The sequence below is a fragment of the Meriones unguiculatus genome, chromosome X (genome assembly GCF_030254825.1).
Source record: "Meriones unguiculatus strain TT.TT164.6M chromosome X, Bangor_MerUng_6.1, whole genome shotgun sequence".
NCBI classification, from domain to species: Eukaryota; Metazoa; Chordata; class Mammalia; order Rodentia; family Muridae; genus Meriones; species Meriones unguiculatus.
The window spans coordinates 89,857,191-89,879,913 of NC_083369.1; the positions used below are offsets into that span (position 1 = coordinate 89,857,191).

At 45.4% G+C, this 22,723-nt stretch overlaps 1 protein-coding gene across 13 annotated transcripts in view; it reads left to right on the plus strand.

The window, feature by feature from the left end:
* Window positions 1–1,946: 1,946 nt before the first annotated feature.
* Window positions 1,947–22,723, plus strand: part of Bcorl1 (BCL6 corepressor like 1) — a 64,842-nt gene continuing 44,065 nt past the window's right edge. For 2 of the 13 annotated variants that reach the window (XM_060375113.1, XM_060375115.1), the window contains exons 1-3: window positions 1,989–2,088; window positions 3,347–3,426; window positions 10,854–10,950. The gene's annotated coding sequence lies outside the window, so the exon portion shown is untranslated. The other 11 variants (XM_021662524.2, XM_021662525.2, XM_060375108.1 and 8 more) reach the window with 11 other exon arrangements.

Sequence of the window (22,723 nt, forward strand, 5' to 3'; positions counted from 1 at the left end):
TGGTTTCCCATTATCTCCTGTAGGGCAGGAAGTCTGTACCCCAACAGGAAAGGGCTCCAAAAAGAGCTTCAGTTCCACCCAGGAAGCAACCATCCTCCCCCAACCTTCATTTTGCCAGATAAATGATGCAGCCAAATGGTAAAAAACAGACTAGGGCAAATTGATGTGTCCAAAATCTATTTCAGCCTCAAAAATGGGGAGGAGAGTAACCCTAGGGTCCTAAGGCCTTAAGATTTGTGGTGATTTAGTAATTACCAGAATAATTAAAATCAGCGAAGAGAGTCAACTTAAAGTGGGGTCTGCAATATCAAACCACAAGGAGGTAATTTCCCTGTTAAGTAATGCATATTGAGTTCACATGTTAACTTAAATATATTTTTGAATCTTCATTTTCGCTTTGTGCAAGACCTTTTTTTTTTAATAGGTGTGTATATGTGCATTGGTGGGTAGGTGTGGCCAAGTAAAACAACTAGTGAAGAGATTCCCAAAGCAAAATAGGATGGCCCTACAATGTCCACATTGCTTGAAATTGGTATTGAGGGTACTGAGGACAGCACCAGATCTCTGACAGCAGAACCATCATAGCCCTAGCTGTTATTATATTCATACACATCCCTCAGCCCAGGTAAGGGAAGCAGCTCAACTGCCATCCCTGAAGTCTTTACAAAGGAGAGAGAAAACACCCTTAGCTTAGAGATGGAGCCTCTGGGCCTAGAGAGGTTGGAGTAGAGGTGGGGGTAGGGAGAAGAGAAAGACATTAATCCTGCAGGGTTTCCTTTTAGTTCAAGTGACGCTCTCTAGCTTCCTTAGATATATTAAATAATATCAATATGTCTGGACATAAAGATTATGTTTCCAAATTCCTGTTGTTTATTTTACATTCTGTTTAGAATCCTCTAGAAACTGCTGGACATCGCCCCCTGATATCCTCTGAGTTGAGACAATACCTTTGAAGCCCTCTCCATCACATCAGGGTTGGAGCTGTTAAGAAATAACCTAAGACTGAAAGCAAGTCAGCCAACAGCTTCATCTCCACAAAGCCTCCCTCCTTGGAGTTAATATAAAGTCATCAGAGTTCGAACGTGGACAAGCTTCTAAGCTCTTCAAGTCCCGGGGATGGCCTTATATATAAACACAGGAAGGATTTATTCCCTTGGCCTGGCAGGCGGTCGTTAGGGTAAAGGGGAAGGGTCGGGGGGTTGGGGGGTTCAGATTGGTGTCTCCAGAGCCCAGGGGGAAAGGAGGCAGAAACCAAGCCCTAGGTCCTCTTCCAGGCAGGTTTTTCTCTGCAAGTCTTGCAAGCTTCCCTCTTTATAGACCTTTCATCGCTTTACTCCTTCCTCGTGTCCCCCGCCAATCCAGATACCTCCACCCAAGGAAGGGATGTCCACTGAGGGCAACCCGAGGTTTTTGCAGCCTGGGAGGTTGCCACGAAGAAAGGGCCAAGCCGGAGTCGCGAGACGATGTGGGACGAGACCCGGCATTTTTCTTTGCCTAGCACCTGTCCCACTTCGGCACCCGGGCTGGGGCTGCGCCTGACCGCGGCCTCAGTTCTGGAGCGCCAGAAACACGAGCGGAGGTCGCCAAGGGTGGGGAAGCGGGGGCCTGGAGGAAGGGCGGGGTGTCTGGCGGGGGCGTTCCCCTCAGGCAAGACCCCCGCCCTCCTACATAGACCGAGTCAAAAAAAACGGGCAGAGCTTGTTACATATAAAACAGGAGTGAAAACGATAGCTCTCCGACCCCGAACTGGCGTTACGGCACCCTCCCCTTCCTGGAGCGGAGGGCTGGCTGGGGAAGGTGGCTCAGTTCTTCCCCCATGGCCAGTGCGAGTCTGCGGCTGCCCGGCGAGGTTCCGGCTTCCCCGGGGCTGGTAAGGGGGAGCCCCGAGAGCTGCAGGCCCGCCCCCTTCTTCCTCCTCCTTCCCCTCCTCCCCCACGTGTCCTCCCGGAGCCCAGCGGCCTGATCCCAGCACCCCCCCCCCCCGCACCGCCCCCGTCCTCGCCACCTCCCTCTACTCCTGCTTCGCCCGCTTCCCAGGCGGTGTGGAGAAGAGCAAAGTTGCGACAGCAGCCAGGGGGCTCTGCCCAGGTGAAGGGGGCGCTGTGACGGGGGCGGGAACGGCGTGGCCCTGCGGCGGGGGTGGGGGGGAGGATAAAAGAAACTTGCTTTCCGCAGCCCCCACCCTGCCCGGGTTCGGATCTTGTGTGAACCGAGCCCTCGTGGAGAGGCTGCAAACACTGCCAGGACCGAGGCCGACACCCCGACTCAGACCGAGATCCGGACGGCGCGCTCGGGCGGGCTAGCAAGGGCAGGCAGGCCGGCACCCAGGCAAGGGCGGGGTGGGTGACCGTCCACCGGACCGAACCACAGACTCCAGTGGCATGGGCGCAGGCCGAACCCGAAGCGGGCCGAGTTGGGTGGCGAAGTAGGACGTGGATTCGGGGGGCGGGGCTCAGCGAGAGGGGGGAAACCAGGCCTGGCCCGACTGGCCTGGGCGTGGGGGCGGGGGGCGAGTTCGGGGCACTTGCTGGGCTCTGGACCCAGCGCTAGGGCGGGGCGGCGCTAGGGGCTGGGCTGGACGGGCGAGGAGAGGGCGAGGGGAGGGAGAACAGGGGGTGGAGTAGGGGCGTGGAGTTGCGAACGGGGTCTGGCCCCGGTTGGGGGCGAAGGTAGGTCTGCGCGGCCAAGAGCGGAGGGAGGGAGGCCCGAGGCAGCGCGGCGGCGGGGAAGGCCAGCTTCCGCGGAGTTGTGGCGGGGCTTCTCGTCTGGGCTCCAGCCGCCTCATGCGCACAAATGGGGTTAGGGGATTGACTGGTAAGCAACTCCTAGTGTTAGACGGTGTTCCGTGGCGATTCCCCGAAAACTGCGGGAAGACGCCTTCTGCAATATGCCGCACCCCCCACCCACCTCTTAACATCTGGATTCTGGTCTTTGGTGGCTGCGGACCCTCCCCACTACCAGCCTTTCACTCTTCCAGCACCTTTTCCATCTCCCTCTCATCCTTGGCCATCCGAATCTCCTAGGTTTATGCTTTTGGGGGTTAAACGATGTCGGGGGCTGCTTTTTCCCTTCCTTTTGGGAAGCCTAGTTTGTATTTCTGCGAGGTAACATTGCTTGGCGTCGTGTGGACATTGGGGCTTAGATAATTTAAGCCTTCCCTCCAAGCTCTTTGATGGCTTTTAAGGAAAGGGACGGTTCCCTTGATTTTCATGACTAGAATGGGGGTTGAAGACTGGAATTTACTCTCAGATCACTTCCACTACGAACCACTTTACTATGAACTATGAACCATTTCTGTGGAGGGTGGGATACGGGAGCATTAATGTGCTTTTCTGTCTTTCTGTAGGGTCAGCGTGGCGAAGGACAGCTAGTGTCAGAGGAAAAGTAGACAACAGTCCAACTCTGGTCGCCCCCACTGTCACTTTGGTGAGGGGGACAACGCTAAGGGTGGGTTGGGGCCCAGTATAAGAGTAGGGGTGCGTAGTCGCCCCCAGAGAGACTCTTCCCTGGTGGGGAGAGAAAGGCTAGTCCCAGCTTCGGGGAGGGTTCCGGGAAAGGAGATGGAGGGTTGGCGAAGACGTGGGGTGGGGGGTGCGGGAAGAATGAAAGAGTCACACCCTGCTTGCAAGGGGAGTCTCCCTCAGGGTACTGAATACGTGTGCTCTGTGGTCCTGGGGGCAGGGGAGATCTGAGGATGGTTCAAAGAGTGGTTTGTACACTGGTTCTGGCACTAGTGGCCTGAGAAAGTCTGGTCGGGGCTTAAGGTGAATGTTGGAAGGGAGACAACCAACCCTCTGGCCTCAGCGCCCTGATCATCCCCCTTCCTCAACCTCCCTCTTGAGGGTCGTCGAGGTGGCGGGCGTGGAGCTCTTGGAGCCCCACGGATTGAGTGCCTCCACCTTCCTTGGGAGTCATTTTGCCCAGCTTGCTACAGCTACCACTGCCTAGCTCTCCGGAATCCGCTCGGTTCTCTCAGCGATCCCCTCCTCCTCCTCTCCCCTCCCCTCCCCTCCCAGTGTCACCGGGGCTGCTTGGCTCTGCCCCTTCGCCGCCGCTTGCTCCCAGCTTTAGTCCCTCCTTCTCATACTTGCTCCCTCCCTTCGCCTCCTCCTCCCCACCCCACCTCGCCTAAGCAGCATTCTGGGAGTTGTAGTCTCTAGATGCGCTGGCTGGCACCGCCCGCAAACAAGGCCGAACTCGACTACCCGTCGAGCCCTGCAACCGGCACCCTCTCCACCAGGCTTTGCTCACACATAGACACACACGCACACACACACACACACAGACCCACACTCACACACACACACACGCGCGCGCGCACACACACACACACCGCTCTCCCCCTCACTCTCGCTCGCCAAGGCTCTGCCAGTGTGTGGCTCTCCTCTGCTTTGCTGAGCCCTCCCTTCTTCCTCTCAGTTCCTAGAGTCCGACCGCCCGCCGCCGCCGAGAGAGGAGAAGGAGGTCGGTGGCGTTAAGGGGCGGAGGGGGCATTGGATCCCGGCAGTGTTAGGCGGGTGGTGGTTCAAAGAGGGTGAGAGGGAGCTCGGGTGGCGGCCTGAGCCTCCCTGCGGAGCCGACCCGGGAACAGGTGCGTCTTTTTTCTCTCTTCCCCAACCTTCCACCCCTTTTGACTCCCCAGCTTTTTCGTATTCTCCCACCCGCTTCTTTCTATCCTAAGCCTTTCCCCAACCCTGTCCACTCCTCTACCCTCAGCTTCTCAGCTTGCCGTCCTCTCCGTGTCCCCGGACGTAGAGCTCCCCGAGCTCCCTCTGTCCTCGCCCCTCCCTTCGGGACAGCTCCCCTCCACTTCCAACCTTAGTACCCCATCCCTGCCCTGCCCTATCTCCTCCTCGACCTCCTTCTCTTTTAGCCAGGTGAGACTTGTTCACCATGATCCAAGAGAGTCTTTCCCTCGGCTAGGCGGGGGTCTCCATGGAAACGGGGGTCGGTAGATCCTGGGGGGTGTTAACCATAGGAATTACCCCACTCCACAGAAAGGGAGGTGGAGGTTACGGTCTTGGAACTACCTGGCCCCAAACCCTGATCCAGGGATCCAAGGATCTAAAGGGAACCTGGCCAACAGGGCAGGGCGAGAAAGGGCTTGTTTTTTGGGGTGGGGTGGAGGGGTGGGGGTCCGTAATGAAGTCTTGAAGAGACCAGCAGAAAATGCCCTCCAACCTAGAGGTGGAGGTGCGGCGGGTGCTCTTTCAGGGTTGCTTTCTCCCCTGTTCTGGGGTGAAGGAACCATAGGGTAAGGGGTACCCCTAGGTGGCGGCGGGGCCTGGGTTCGGGAGTGGGAGTGCTGTGATGGGGGCAGGGGCAATTATCCAAGTCCCTGGAAAAAAGGCGGGGGATGACTTCGGAGCGCCCAGGCTTTGCTGCCCTCGCTCTAGGGGCGGGGGCTACCGAGCCAGACGGGGTGGGGAGGGTACTCAAATTGAAGGAGGATAGGATGGGGGCAATTCTTACTGGCCCCGGCAAGCCTGGTGGGAGACCCGGCTTGCAAGCCCTCAACCTGCTTCGCGCCAGGCCTGGAGGATAGTGGTCTGCAAGGCTGAAAAGGAAGGAGGCTCTGGTTATGGGGCCGAATTTCGGGATCAGGGGCAATCCCCTGGCCCTTGGAAAGGGAGGGCGAGGGATGGCCACGAACCCCAGGGTTCTCCCACCCCGCTGCCTAAGGGGCTTGAGGAATGGACAGCAGGCCCAGTGGAGCTGGATTCGAGCAGATCGTGGCCAGGGAATGGGGGTGCTTGGTAGTGGTCTTCGGGGAGGGGGAGTAGTCCGGCGGCGGGGCGGGCGGGGCGTGGAGCTCCGGCGGGCGGTGGGGCGGGGCCGGGGTGGCGCTGCTGCCCCTGCTGCCGCTGCTGCCGCCGCCGCTGCTGCTCCTGCTGGGGCCGTTGCCGCCGTTGCTGCCGCTGCCTCCGCCACCACCGCTGCCGCTTCTGGGCGGGGAACCGAAGCCGAAGGGAGTCCCGTGCCGGGGCAGAGGGCGCGCGGTGGGGAGGGGGCCATTCTGCGGGCGGGGGCAGGCTGGGGGTGGAGTCCCTGACGGGGGGCGGTACGAGCTAGGACGACGACGACGACGAGGAGCCTCGGGGGCCCGGTGCGTGGAGGACGAGGTGCTGGGAGAAGGAAAGGGGGCGGGGGGTCCCGCGACGGGCCTCGTGGGCTTGGCTCTGGGAGGTTCGCTTCGGGTTGGATCCCTGCGGGGGCACCCAGAAGCCAGAAAAGGGATAGAAAGGTGAACTGGGCGGTGGAGGGGCCCCTCCTCCTCGGGGTCCCGAGGAGGGGAAGGCTGGACCAGAGGGAAGTCCGGGCAAGGCTGGGAGGAGCCGGCTGCACCAAGGCTAGGGTTTTCGTGTTATGGGGGTGCAGAAGACTGTTGTATTGAAAAATGTGGTCGAGGGGAAAGACTGGAGGGAAACACGCGCTGCAAACCCAGGAGGCCCAACACCACAGGCCTGTGGGGGTGCCTTTCTGTTCCACTCAAGCCTCCCCTATCCTTCCTATTAGAAGCACTATGTTTTTGTTTCATTGTTTTGAAATTTTCAAGGTTGCCTGATCAAACTGTCGATGTGGTGATACTTTCTCATTCTTGCTGTTTTTCTAGAGTAGACAGCAAGGACAGGCTTTACTTGGTGAGCATTCTTCTAGCTCAGCGTTTTGGGGGCTCTTTGCATGAGTAAAGCGGGCCTGTAAAGCAAGCCACAGATGAATACTCTCAAGGCGATTTGGAGGTCGTTCCCATGACACAGGGGTTAAGTACAGTTGCAGATAACGTTGGTCAGACTTCTGGGGTACACTTGAAGCCTTCAAGTGTTAGTCCTATGTTTCTTTCAACTTAGAAGGCTAGTTCTCAGAATCACACTGTAGAAACATTTCATAGAGAAAGAAACGGGTATGATTTTGGAGTTGGGAGTTGATTAGGTTCATAATAAAATTCTAATGATGAAAGGGAGTTATATTTTTAGTGGCTATCTAATGCTGTTCTGTTTAGTATGTCCTGTCTTTGAATGATGGTATTGAGGGTCCTTTCTTATTGGAGAGACTGTAGGTGGCATAGTTAAGGATGGTTTGGCAGCCTTTTAGGATACTCAAATTGAATGTGATATCACTTAGTGGTACTGAAGATGACAGTTTATAGGAAAGAAACTTTCATGATCCAATTGGGGATTAAAGGGCATAATCCTATTCCAAGAATCACCCAGAGGATCCAAAAGGAAGTGAAGGGTTGATAAGGAGCCTGTAAAAATTTGACAGAGAAGCAGAAGTAGCAAGAACGACTGAGTGAGCAATAGGGGGCTTGGTAAATCAAGTTAATATAATCTGAAGTACACTTGAGGAGTGACATAGGCATCTTGGAGTAGTTTATTAGGATATTGGTAGCAGGCATATTTTTGTACCTGAGGAAATTGTCTTGAGGTCAATCTGGAAGATGGGAACCACAGGTTTTGGCACAGAGGCTTATTAAAACTGACTTTGTTAAAAGGGATTTTCACATGCACTTAAAAGCAGGTATTAATGAAAAGAGAGGCCCTCAGGGACAAAAATAAGATATACTCTTGTGGGTATGGACTTATCAAGGGAAAGTCACTCTAAACTGCCTGCGCCCCCCCCCCCCCCAGACAGGGTTTCTGTATGTAGCCTTGGCTGTCCTGGACTCACTTTGTAGACCAGGCTGGCCTTGAACTCACAGAGATGCACATGCCTCTGCCTCCAGAGTGCTGGGATTACAGGTGTGTGCCACCACACCCAGCTTCTAAACTCACTTTTAAAAGTCTGAGTTTCTTGAATGGTGGCACACCCCTTTAATTCCAGCACTCAGGGCACAGAGGCAAGGAAATCTCTTGAGTTTGAGGCCAGCCTGATCTCCAGAATGCGTACCCGATGGTCAGGGCTACAGGGAGAAACCTTGTCCTGGAAAAAAAGTCTGATTCTCTTACCAGATTTGAAGGAAGAGTATGTAGATTTCTTTGCATTCTGATTCTGAGATGAAGAGAACTAGCTACCTAATTGACAGAGTAAGGGGAAGGGATGCAGAAATCTGGGTTGAATAGACTAGTTCTTTATTAGAGCAATAAGGAAGGGATGGCTAATTGTTGGAACAGGGCAGAGGAAAGCTAAGTGAATTCTAGCAACTTTAGAGGAAGTTCTAAAAGAATTGGGACTGCACCAACAGTACTCTTAGGGATCGGGCTGTTCTTTGATTTGCTGGGAATGGTAGAGAGGATATGTGAAGTAGGAGAAGATCCTTTTCTTTCTCACTGGCTTAGAGGCTCTTAGGAAGGAAAAGAGGTTTCTCTGGGGATGTATATCTGTGCCTTATTCATGATGCAGTTCACTCCACAGGCAAGTAAGTGCTTGGTAAAGGTGGCAGAGGAGCTCAAGCCATGATTAATCTGGGAGGCTTCAGGGAGGAGCTTTGCTGAGAGAAAAAGTTTTACCAAACAGAAAGAAGGAAGGCAAAAGAAGTCAGGAAGAGGGTCTGTAGAACAGTGAAAAGAGAAAGGAAGATGAGCATCATTGTTCCCATGTCAGGTCTACCTAAGAAGAAAGCAGTAAGTTGAAATCTCTGGGGTAGTGTTTTCCAAAAAAAGTTTGACAAACCCTTAGGGCTCTTTACAGGTTAGTGCTAGAATTGCTAAGGCTGGAGTAAGAAAGATTTTGGGCACTAGAGAGATGGCTCAGAGGTTAAGAGCACTGGCTGTTCTTCCAAAGGTCCTGAGTTAAATTCCCAGCAATCACATGGTGGCTCACAACCATCTATAATGAGATCTGGTTCCCTCTTCACATCTCCTGGCTCACATGCAGGCATAATACCATATAAATAATAAAGAAATAAAAACAAAATGATTTTTTTTTTAAAAAAGACCTTGGATACCAATAGGGCTAGGAAGAAACTGGCATTTAGAGAGAAATATAAATATATTTACCCATAAAGAAGTAGAGGTAGTATCCTTATTAAGAATTAAAAATGTCCAGTATGGTCGGGGCATGGAAAATACTAGCCTAGCATGTGCGATGGTCTGGGTTTAAGCCTTAGTATTCAAACAAACAAACAACAAAAAACCCACAGTGTGAAAGAAAAGCAGATTAATAGAGCTATAGGAGAGAGGCATTCAGGTGTTGTTCAAAGTAGGCATTGCGTGTAAAGATTAATTTTTGCTAGCCACTACTATGGGAGGATCCAGGAAACAGATGCAGCTGGGATTAAGCTGAAATGTTTCTTAGGAAATCCAAATGAATGTAAGGATTCTGAATGGGAAAAGGGAGTCTTGGCCAGATAAAGAATGGAGAATAGGAGAAAGTGGGAATACACCAGTTTTCCCAGCCTGTAAGTGGGAGGAATCCCAGCTATAAGGAGCTGAGTGATAAAAATTCCAGAGCAGAAACAAACAGAATAAAGAACAGGGACCTGAGAGCCTTGGACCAGAATTGAAGGGTGGTGTTAAGGGCACCAAGAGGAGGCTAATGAGGATTTGACTAGACTAGGTTTACACTGGTTTGTGGATTCTAGGTGGAGCAGTATTAGACTGATTAGTTTGGCTGTTAGATGCTTAGAGCTTTCCCAGGACCAGTTAGCCTCTGAGAAAACCACGGCAGGAATTCCATGTTGAGTTTGGATAGGAAAATGAACACTAGAGGGGAATAGAGAGAGTAGAGAAAGTGAAAACTGTTACTAATGAGACACAAAAGGGGGAGAAAACACTGATGATTATGTGAAGGACCTGAGGGGTTTTTGTTTTTGGTTGTTTGTTTTGTTTTTGTTTTAGAATGAAAGGACATTTCTTAATGTTAGCATTGGAAGTCAGTCTGTGTCTGTTTGAATCTTTAGTGCCAGGACAGCTAAAGAGGGAGGAAATAAGCAATCTACCTTTTTGTCTCTAGAGGATTCTCAGGTAGTATTTTATATGATCTCTTATATGAGCCAGGCATTATTCATACCAGTCCGTAAAACATAGGAAATCGTCTTCTTTCTAAATCATATTCTTTCCTGCTGTTCATAACTTTAAAATGGTCTTTTATGTCGAAGATGTTCTTTAGTGAATTAAAGTTGTGTTCTGGTTAAGAGGAATACTTAGCTTTGTTTCTGCCCCCATAATCCCAATAAGCTCTTGTAGTTTTCCTTTTTTTTTTTTTAAGCAGTAAAAGCTCTCCTTATAAAACATGTAAAATTTGATCATTTGTAGTAGAGTAAGTGCATATTTGTTAAGGAACAATGAGGAAAAAAATCCTGAGTGTAGGAGGTGGGATGGGGGGAAACAGGGAAGGAAAGAATACCCTGGTTGGTTGGTTATTTATTTAGGTTTTTGTGAGATAGGCTCTGTGTAGACCAGACTGGCTTTGAACTCAGAGTTCTACCTGCCTTTTCTATCTCCCAAATGCTTGGATAAAGGTGTGCACTACTATGCCCAGTCATCCCTGCCCCCCATTTTTAAGTAAACTGTAGGACAAGTGTTAAGGTTGTGTTTTCCCCTTGGTTGGTAGATGAATTGTGATGAACTTGAAGATGTGGCTTATTATTTGTAAAATGCAGTAATTTTTAGATTTTTTCCAGTAGAGTTAAATAAGGCAAGATGTGGCTTTATTTGGGTTTGAGGATTTTAACTTGGGCTAAATATTTGGGAAGGACTGAATTCTGTGGAACAACAGCTTTGTGTTTGAGTCTTCATTACTATCTTCTAGTAAACAATTTGCTTACGTCATTACTAAAACACATCTAGAAATCTTAGTGTTGGTTCCATTTAAGGGAACAGTAGAATTTGGCCAATGCATGGGTATGATGACAACAAGGAGATCTTTATTTTTCTGAGTTCTGTGAAATGTATAATGCACAAATATGATCCCAGGGAGAAGATTCACTGAATACTTGGATCTATGAGGCGATTGAATATATTTTCTCATGAAGAGTCTTTTCTCAGTTGACCTTGGTTCTACCATGCCCAGGTGAGCTTGCATCCTAAATTAATCTACTTCTTTGGAGACAGAGTTGTGTTAGAGTACTTGTTCTTCAACTTCCTAGCAGTATGGCAGGAAGTAAGTTACTACCTTTCTTGAGCCTTGCTTCTAGACAACGGACATTATATTGTATTATATTAATTATATTATAACTATTTTATAGGATGTTAGAATTATAAGATAAAATGTATATAGTAACTGTTAAGGTACTTAACATGGGATATATCTTTAGAACTAAAATTTCTTATTGTGTCTTATGACATGATTAATACTTAAAGTAGCAGAATGAAAGCAAAAATTTTTTTCTGCTACCCACATATCTTAGCCCTTTTCCCTTTTTCTCTATAATCCTTTTCATTAGTATACAGTCAGCATTTACTACGTGGTAGGAAGTAATATTTTAACTCATTGTGCTGCATTTACCTCAGAGATGGATGTGGTAGTTGCTTTAACAGCTGTGCCACCACACTGCCTATTATTTCAGGACAGGAACTAAAGACTGTATATCCAGTGAAAACTTTAAGGAATCTTTTAGGGTATGGGTGATCTTTATATTTTTTATTTATTATTTTTTTAAGATTTATTTATTCATTATTTAAACAGTATTCTTCCTGCATGTGCCTACACACCAGAAGAGGGCACCAGATCTCACTATAGATGGTTTTGAGCCACCATTTGGTTGCTGGGAATTGAACTCAGGACCTTTGGAAGAACAGACAGTACTCTTAACCTCTGAGACATCTTTCCAGCCCTAACCTTTATTTTTTAAAGGGCTTTGGGAGATGGTCCAGTTGACAAAGTGCTCACTGTTCAAGTTTCAAGTACATGAACTTGAAGTCAATTCTTAGTGCCCATATAAAATCTGGGAGTTGTAATGGGCCTGTAATCCCAGGGTTGGTGAGGTAGAAACAGTAAGTTAGTTTCCCAGTGACTTCTAGGTTCAGTGAAAGATTAGCTCAAAAGGTAAGGTAGATAGCAGTTCAGGACGATGCTTAACATTGACTGCTGGGCGTCACATGCATATGCATGTGTGGTGAATGGGTATGCACATGATACCATTTTTTATTTGTTCATTTATTTTTACATTGATAAATTTTCAAATACTACTTTAAAACCTTTTCTTGTTTTAGAGATTTACTTTTATGTGTATGAATGTTTGCCTGAATGTATATGTGTGCACCATGTGCATGCCATGTGTCCATCCTATCAGAAGAGAACATCAGTATCTTTGGAACTGGAGGTACAGATGGTTGTGAGATACCATGTGGGAACTGTAAACTGAACCCAGGTCCTGTGCAAGAGCAGAAAATGTTAACAGCTCAGCTCTCTCTCTCTATTTTATTTTAAAGTTTTATTTTGTGTATATGTTTTTGCCTGCATATATGTATGTGCACTGCTTGTGTGCCTGCTGTCCTGGAACTGGAGGTAAAGTTTCTGGTTGCTGGGTATCGAACCTGGGTTCTCGAGAAGAACAGCCAGTGCTCCTATCCACCGAACCATCTCCCCAGTACCTTTTATTTTATTTTTAATTATGTGTGTTTTGTTTGTGTTGTCTTTGGATGTGTGAATATGAGTACAGGTGCCCATGGAAGCCAGAGGTATCAAATTCCCTGAAGCTGCCTGATGTGGCTTCTGGGAACTTAGCTAGGGTCCTCTGCAAGACTAATATATACTCTTAGCCACCGAGCCAGGTTTCCAACCTGCTTTTAGTAAAAGACTATTGTGTTAAATTATGGTTGGTTAGTCTGTGGAAATTCTACAGAAGCTGATAGAAGCTGGTACTGATGTACTTCTGTGATAAAGATGCTCATCAATGATTGAATGGGAGAAAATAATATTGAAGAAACCTGGGTTCCCCAAACCAAACTTCTGGGTAAAGGAAAAAGAGTGGTCTTCAAAGTAGATCTACTCTCTGCAGCTGGAATGGACTTTGGTGTCAACAGTTGGGTCTGTGTTAGCTATGCCAATATACGGAGAGACAGGTAACAGGCCAATTGAGAACAGCAGACTGGCTGGCAAATTAACAGTTTCTGTTTGACTTAGAAAATGTGTTGTTATTCTCTACCTGTCCCTTACCCCTGAGATTTACCTGCATATTTTATTCCATTTAGGTAAATATTATGGTTGTTTCCTGAACACACATCTACTGGGTACTCCATAAGTTGCCTGGGTTTAAAAATTATCTGTGGATGTAGCATATTGAGATAGTTGGAAGTCGATTTTATTATTTTGCTTGACAAACTTTTATTTTAGTTTTGTGATTATCTTTACTGTAGAAATAAAGCAGGAATAGAGTTCATGTGAGAGCAAGGTAGTAAAAGGAATGCTTCCGTGCAGTGCTGGGTTTTTTTGTTTATTTATTTGATGTGTACATGTGCACATGTGTGTGCATGTGTATGACAGCTTGCAGGAGTTGGCTCTCTCCTTCCACCATGTGGGTCCCAGGGATTAAATTCAGGTCATGAGATTGGTGGCAAGTACTTTAACCCACTGAGCCATCTCACTGGCCATGTTTTGTCTTGTTTTTCAAACAAGGTTTCATAGTATTATCCAGGCTAGTATTGAACTTGTGGCTTCAAGTGATCATCCTGATTCAGTGTCCTGAGTAGGGACTGCAGGCATACACCATTGTGCCATACTTAACTATTTCTACCTGGGTGCCTACTCTCTGTATGTTACAGAAAAGGTTTGATTTTTCTCCAGTACTTTAGCAAGCTAATTATTGAGCCCATATTGTGTGCCTTATTTTATGTAGACCTATTGAGAGGGTCAAGTAAACCTATGGATAGGGAGCAAAGTGAGTCATTGTGGAATTTGAACACTGCAATAAAAGGGATAAAAACTTCAGATGAGTTATACACATAATTTATATGTAATCTCGTCTCAGGTAAAAGAACAGAACAAGTAACCTGATAATGGTCTCTCCAAATATTCATTACATGGATGATCTAGGAGAGCTTATAAAAGCAGAACTTAGATGAGAAGAAATCCCCTTTACATGAAAAATTCCATATCACGAATACAGTATACTAAAATGAAGGCACAAGATGGACACTGTCATAGTCTATGACAGGAAGGGGACATAGAAGCATTTCAAAAGTGATTCAGATCTTACAGTGGCCCATGTTGGGAGTGTGAAATATGCACTAAATATTCTCAGGGTCTCACTGAAGACCAAGATGGAGGAAAGCCAACTCTTATTTTTGGATTAACAGTCTCATAACATGTCCCTATTTATGTAGATGTATTGCTGAAGTAGCTTTGCATTATAAAAGGACTGATTAATTTCACAGTGCTGATCTATATATCTTATATGTAGAAGTTGTACAAAAACTTTTAAAAAGATTTATTCTCTCTCTGTCTATGGCTCTGTCTCTCTCTGTGTGAATGTGTATATATATGGGTGGAGTGTGTGTGAGTGCATGTGCATGACTGTAGTGCCTACAGAGGACAGAAGAAGACACTGGACTCCTTTGAGATGAAGTTACCAGGCAGCTGTGGGACACTTGACATGGGTAGTAAGAACTGAACTCCAGTTCTCTGGAAGAGCAGGGAGTCTCCTTAACTGCGAAGCCATCTTCTAGCCCCAGTTGTATACAATCTTATAGTTAGAGCCTGACTTTGGTATAAAGTTATTTTTTTAATGATATATTTTTCAAATAGAGTAAATATGTTTCTTTACTGCAGGAAATGAAAATGAATACTGTTTGAATGATAGAGTAAAAATCAAAGCAGAGTTTAGATAAGCTAAAACAATCTGATGGTATGAAAATGTAAGGAAACCATGAAAACGTCTGTTTTGGTTTACTTCATTTTCAAAATATTTATTATCGTTGGTCCTTGTAAGTGCTTCTGTGTTAGGCTCAGTTCTTGGTACAGATTAATATATTGTTATTTGACAGTTGTAGTGATAAATGGATGTAATGGGGTGGTCTTGAGGTGTCTTGAGGTGCTGAGAAATGGAGAAAAGTTTCTCTAAGGTTTCTCCCACAGTTTAGGCTGTAGGTCCAGTAATTCGTGATTAGATGGCTCTGTTTAATACTGCTGCTATCTGATTGCATTCTGTCTGTCTCTCTGTCTCTCTCTTTCTTTTGGAGACAGGGTCTCACTCACTATGTGTTTCAGGCTGTCTCTGAACTAAGTATATAATCCAGGTTAGCGTAAACCTAAGGATCCTTCTGCCTAATCTTCCTAATTTCTAAGTTTCTACCTCCACACTTATGGTCCTGAATGGATTATGGCTGTTTCCAAGTATCAGGTCACCCCTAAAAGCATGGGATTTAGCACTTAAAATAGTAAAGAGATTGAAAGGGTATACTTAATACTCTTAGAATTCCATGTTAGTGCTCTTGGGAGCTCTGCGGAAAACTGTAAGCCCTGGCCATCTAGTTACTGAGAGAGATGACTGCCCAGCCTCCCAAGGTGACTACTTTGGAGGTAACTAAATTCATCAGAATGACTAAGCTCCTATGTGTTTAATAGACAGTTAACAGTCATTTGTATCCAGTCTCATAAATGTTTATAAGCACAGTTTTTAAACATGGTGGTACCCAAGGAGCATATGAAGGTACCCAGGCTAGAATCATATTGAGGCAATTCCTTAGCCTTCTTGTTTAATACAAGAGAATTCATGTATCTTGGAAGAGGATGTACTATCCCCCTAAGTCTGATATCTTGTGGTAGATACCAGTGGAAATATTCAGAAAGAAAAAAGAAAATGAGCCAGAAAGTGTTAGAATAGATTTAGTCACACAAAATGAACAGCACAAAAGGTCCCTATTCCTTGTTTAACTTACTGAGTAGATACTTTCTAGTTGATCTTTCTGTGTGTGCTACCATACATGGTGGAAGGACCTTCTTTGTGTGAAGAGGAGCACAGTAAAACAATTGGGACATGTCTACACCACTAGAGTTTCAGGTAATAGCTGATTATTAGCTAGAAAAGATGAGGGGATAGAGATATGGGAGATAGGGAGCAGAATATAAGAATGTACTTTCATGGGAAATCACTAAAACAAAACAGTTTAAATGGAAACATTCTCATTGAGGTTAAAGTTTGGGGTATACAATTAATGGGAAAATACAAGTATTAATATCCTGTTCACTACACATGGAAGGAGGCAGAACAATGATGCTGCTTTTCCCAAAGTAGGATAGTAGGAATAGCCTTTCCTTTGCTTCTTTGACGGCTTCTTCTTAGGGAGTGTTACCCAAAGCTCTGCATTTCTATTAGAACAGTAGGACCCAAAGTTGGTTTTCCTTCTTCATTAGTCACCACTGACTCAACCATCCTCCTTAAACTGTCTACTGGCCATAGGTATAACCTCAAGGACAGATTTGAGGCCAGGCTTCAAGGTAAATATTTTCTGGTTGCTTCATTTTGAAGTCATAATTTCTTCCAGGTCAATAAGCAATGTGGGCCAAAAGGAGTCTGAAAGAGTACTGACAGATTTGGGTTATCTGAGACCCTCTTAATCTTGGGTTTTTCTTGTACTGTCTCAATGCCAAACTCAGCTATGAAGAAATAAAGGCAGGTATCATACAATGGGTAGAGAGTCTGTTATGACCTATGTATCTATCACCACCTTTGTTCATCATTAAATTGGGTCTTTGGCCCCAAAGAGAGGGTTGCAATTCTGGATTACCTGTCAAAGGGACGAAGATTTCACCATTTTCAGGGTTAGAAACTTTAAAAGCAATATCTATGTTGGGTGTGGTGGGTTATGTCTGTAACCAAAGCACATAGAAAGTAAAGGCATGAAGTTTGCTGTGAGTTTGAGACAAGCCTGAACTACATAGTATGAATACTAGGCAAAACTGGGAAACATATCAAAATACTGTTTTCAAAAATCAACAAGCAAGCCAGGTATGGTGGTACATACCTATAATCATAGAGTTCAGTAGATAGAGGCAGGAGGATCAGGTATTCAAGGCCAGAGTCACCTATAGAGTGAATTTGAGCCCAGCCTAAATATGGTGAAACTTCATCTCAAAATAAAACGAAAACTACCCCAAATGGATAAACAAATACCCATCATCCACTACTAGTGTAAAATATTTGTCTTGATTTATGCTCTGTTACCTCCCTCAGTATTCTTTTCTTCCTCGTATGCAGTGATGGCCATGCTTTTGCTTTTAATTGTTGTAAAGTCCATTTGTTTGGGCATCATCTTTTCAAAACAGAATTCTGCCCTTTTGTAAAGTCTTTGTATTTGAGGTCTGCCCATCTCTTAGTAGTGAAGTCCTCTACCCTGACTTGGGGCAGAACTTGTTATATACAACCTTTCCCCCACCTCCTTTGATAACATATTCTCTTTAACCTTTTCAAAAATGCTTCAGTGCTTCCCCACAGTATTTCAGTTTGGCCCATGATGGTGAAATATTTTAGGTTCTCCTATTTCATTTTTCCCGTTTGATTGCTATATGTCATAGGCTTCTCTTTTGTGCCCTGTTTACCTGCTCTTCTAGCACATTTTCTTTCTTTTGGAGTTGTTTCTTTTTTTTCCCCTACAGATCTCTACATCACGGCTTTCATTTTCTACTACCTATTCATTTTCAGCTTAGCTGCAATTTTCACTATTTGTAAAGTTATCGCTCTCCCATTAATCCATTTTTCTCTTGGTTTTCCCTATTTGAGTGTGCCCATTATGGCTGACTACACAGTCTATGGAGCCTACCTGATAGACATGTTTCCTAGGATCTCAGTCAGTCTATCTGCTGCTCTCTACACAGGCCTCCTAAATGGCAAACTTTTTTTTTTCAGGCACACTTTGGCTTTGAGCTTGTGGAACATGTGTTCTTCTTTGTCCTTATCATGAGTTAGATAAGACCTTTTGAGTTACTTCACCCAAAGTGAGGATAGTTTACAGTGGTCCTACTCATTGCTTTCCAGACAGTGACCAGCACTTGAATCTTGGGTCATACAGCTGTTCTTAACGTTTACATGGCTGTGATACCTGGGAAAATTCTTGTGTCTGTGATTCATGGGTCATTTGGCATTACCAGGTTTCTTCCAAGTTCTTTTTAATAACTTCACCTTTTTATGGTTCTTACTGGGTGGATGGGTGGGTTGGGATTAGAGAAAGAGTGAGAAATAAGGTGAGAGAATGAGAATATCAATTTGCTTTGCGTGAAAGCAAATCGGTGTGAAAGCATGCCTGCCATGTGTGTTTGTAAGTTGTTTTTTTTTTTTTTTTTTTTTTTTTTTTCTTCTCACCTTCCCTGTGTACTTTATGAGTGATTGCTAACTTGATAGGACAGGATGAAACAAAACAAAAATTCTAGGCTCACTGAATCAGAATGTGTGGAGCTGAGATCTAAGATACTATTTGGAACCAGCTTCTCAGTGGTCTTGTCTTGGGAAACACTAGTTTGCATTGACTGTTCTAGTCCTGACTCCTACTTTGTCAGCAGAAGCTTGTTTTCTAGTGCAGCATTTGATGCTCACTTTGGCTTTCTCTCTTGTTTCATGAATCTTGCCTTGTTATATAGGGAGCTTAGTTCAGTGTCCTGCCTGTGTGTATGCTGTTTTCTACTCTTTGAGCACAAAGACTACTGTTAATTAGCAACATGGACTTCAGATGGTCAGGAGTGCTGCTCCAATAAAATCACGAGAAAAGTTATGAAGCCAAGATTTAAGAGAATGCCCAATTTTCAAGATTTCATGAGGGCTGGAGGGCTGGTTTAATGATCAAGAGCATTACTGCTCTTACAGAAGACCAAATTTGATTACCATACCAGCACCCAAGTCAGGTGGCCTTTAACCACCTCTCTAACTCCAGCTCCAGGGATCCAATAGCTTCTGGCCTCTGAGCTTATGTATACATAGCTACACACACACACACACATACACACACACACACACATAGGTGGGGCATCCAGTGTCAGTTTTGCTCTCTAGGTTGTCACACACTACATCATGAACATGTTTGGCTTTATCTTCTGTTTTATTTGTTTTGCTTCTACCTTTTCTTTTATATGTTGTTGTGCCTAAAAGCTCTTTATCTAGTGGGTGTTTGGTCTGTTGTTCTGTTTCCAAACACTGGGAATCTCCCTTTGACTTCTGACCTGTACCTGCAAACAACCAGTCTCCTTGAAATAGAACAGAAATAATTCTGAGTGAAAATTGCATGGTCAGGGTGGGTAGTAGTGGTGCATGCTTTTAATTCTAGCACTCAGGAGGCAGAGGCAGACCACTCTCAGGGTTTGAGACCAGCCTGGTCTACAGTGTGAGTTCCAGGATAGCCAAAGCTATGCAGAGAAACCCTGTCTCATCCTCCCCACCCCCCAAAAAGAAAATCACATGGTCACTGAAGTACCTGCTGTATACAGATACTTATGTGGCTACTAAAACTTGTACCTGATGTTGAAATTCATCTTACAGCAAGAGTAGGTCATTCTGTTGCCTAACTCCTCTATTTCCTAGATAAAAAGATGAAAAAGTACCTGGTGTATTAGCTAGCAAGCAGAACCTGTTTTTCTTTTTTTCTCTCTCTTCCTTCTTTTTTGGTTTGTTGAGACAGGGTTTCTTTGTGTAGTCTTGTCTGTCCTAGAACTCAACCTGTACATCAGGCTGGCCTCAAACTCAGATCTGTCTGCCTCTGCCTCCCTAGTGTTGGGATTAAAGGTGTGTGCCACCACTTCCTGGCAAACCATTGCTTTTTAATCTGAGGATATTCCAAGATATTCTAACAAATGACCAAAACTTCATTAACAAAGATGGTAAGGGAATGGACTCTTGCTTGAACTCTCAGTCTTCTTTGGATTATATGCACCACTAAGCTTAGCAAATGGGGTCTTTGTTAAAAATGTTTCTAAAATTACCCTAATGTTAGTTATGTTAAAAGATAACCTTCAGAAAAAGGTAAAGCATTATGACTCTCCAAACATATTAAAAATTAACACATATTAAGAATTTTATTTTTCTTCTTAATTAATGGGAAAGCTAGATATACTATAGCTTCTATAAAGAAAAGGTCAAAATTACATATTTATATGGAGTAAAGGAATTGGATTGCAAGTGGAGATAAAACTGGTTTTCGACAGTAAGAGAGAGGTAAGAGCAGGAGGTCAATCCCTACTTTATGGGACCATTACAGAGTTTGTATATACATTAGCTACTTGCAATTTACGGAGGTGCTAAATAGGACAAAGATGGTGAACTGAGGCAGAATCCTGCTTTGAGAAAAGTGTACTATAAATAATGCATGTGTTTATTTTTATTTTTTTAGCAAGCATGGTAGGCTTTTTCATTTTGGTTCTACCTCAGTTCTCATCTAGAATTTAGTCCCATATAACATGTATTTACTGAGTCCTTATTATGTGTAAAGTATTACAGAGGAACCAAAAGGGGAAAAAGTTGTTATTCAGTAACTGTAGTAGCTGATCCTGTGGTACAGAGACAAACCTGCTATGTATACCCAGCTAACTCACAGCAGAGAACCAGTGGTAGGCCAGAGAAAAGAAGGAAATGTTTTAAGGACCAGAAAGAGAGGGGTTAATGGTTCTTGGGCCTCAGCTAAGAGAATGACACAATGACATTTAAACTAGGCATTGAGGGATGATAGTGAGGGGAAGAAGGGGCACAGGGGGAGACCATCTTAGAGTGAAGAAGCAGTAGAATCCTGAAACTGGATGGCTGGGAGCTGGGAATGACTAGGATGGCAGACAAAAGGCATGATGCAGCAGAAGAGGAGCAAGCAGAGGAGGTTTGAGGCCAGGTCCTAAGGGCCCTAAAGACTGTCCTAAGAATTCTGGCTTGAGTACTGACTTGATTCTGATGACTTTTGATGAGAGTAGGAAGGTCTGATCAAAGCAGCATTTCAGAAGATGAACTGATTGTGGAATCAAATAATGGGAGGCTGAGAGAACAGTTGAGAGGACAGTATAATATTTCTGGGGTACGATGATGAAGATGATTTAGGTCTGTACCAGGGCAGTGGCAAGAGGGGCAGAAAGAGAGAGGGAGATGGCTTTATCAAGACTTGACTCCTGATTTGATCTGAGTGATGGGAAGAGGGATTGACGAATTTTCAAGTAAGAGGACAGTAGTTCTATTAACTAAGGAAGCATGCTGTGACTGGGCAAGGTGGGCTAGGGAGTACATTTATGGGAATGGGTAATGAGTCCAGTTTGAGATCTGTTGGATTTTAAAGGCTTGGTGGACATCCATGTAACGGCAAGTTGCTGACCTTTGGAATTCTGGTCTGGGCCTATGGAGAGAGGTCAGTACTAGAGACGTAGATGTGACAGTCACCAGTTCATCTAGGGGTAAATTGAAATTGTGAGAGCTGAGAGAGATGGAGGGCAAGAGTGCCATACACAGTGAAGAGACACACAGAAAGACCCAGAAGGAAGAATGGGGGGTAGGCAGAAAGATATGAGGGGGGACAGAAAGGTGGGAAAGATAGGAAGAATAAGTAAGAGGATGAGGAAGAGGAAATGGAAATGGGGAGGAAGAGATTACGTAAGGGAGTCTGGGAAGAGAGGCAGGAAGGGAAATTGAGGGAGGCTGTGCTTAGAGTTCTCAAAAAGGGGGGAGCGAGTGCAAGACATCTGAGAGAACAATCAGAAAAATGAGAGTGAGGAAGAGCAAAAGGAGATTGAGAGCAAAAATGAGAAAAAGAGGAGGGACTCATCTTCTGTGCACATCCAGGTTTCTGGGGTGGATAACCAAAGGACCACATGCAGAGAAGGCAGCCAGCACTGAGCCAGGAGTGGCTTGAGAGGACAAATATAAAGAAAATGGAGGAGGGCAACAGAGCCCCCTGGCTGGGACAGAGATGGGGTGAGGATGAAGTAAAAAAAGAGGATGGGTATATACCTGTCTGCTGTTCTTTCTTTACCACTTCCTTGAGTCCAGCCATGGTGACCTCCTGCCTCTTACTTGATCTGAGTAGGCAGCCTCCTTCTGCTTTGAGAACTTGTCTTTCCTCTGCCTAGAATGTTCTTCCCTCTAGGTATCAACATGGCTTAGTCCTTTAGGTTGTTGAAATGTTCTCCTCTTGGTGAGGCCCATGTTGATCACCCTATTGTGAATCATAGCCACTCCCCCCCTCTCCTCCCTGACATTGTCCCCAGTGCTCCTTATTTTGTGTTGTGTGGCTTGGAATGTACTATAACACAGAATTATTTAATATGCTTGTTGTCCTTGTCACCACCCCTCTAGAATGTAACTACTGTGCAGGTATGAGTTTGTCAGGTTTTGTTAGTCGTTGAATCTCCAGTACCTAGGATAAATGTTTGTTGAGTAAATGAATTATGTTGAGTATGAAAAATTTGTGAAAATTGAAAGGATAAATGGAGCAAATCTCTGATGTGACTGTACTTTACTGTGACTTCTTTGGAACACAGAGAACATCCGAAAAGTCTGATCACTGTAGGGTTCTGTTCAGTTGAACTTTGGTGAATGATGAGTTTAGCTAATAGGTCAACAAAACAGGCTCACTGGAATGAAACTGTTTTCCTTGATATCCCTTTTCCTGTCGAAGATGAAATGACTGTGTGGTGGTTGTCAATACAAGGACTAGACAACGTCCCATGAAGTGTTTAGTGAGCCACAGTGGGGCAGACAGACACATAGGAAAGGATAAGAACAGAAACGTGTGGTTCTTGATGGAGGCTTGCCTTTGTTCATTTGCTCGTGCCTAGAGTACAAAGATCATTGCACCTAATTTGAAGGGAGCTTTTTATATCTTACATAGATACATTGTAACCATCTTGGAAGCAGAGCAGAGTACTTCTGAAAGACTTAAAAATAAAG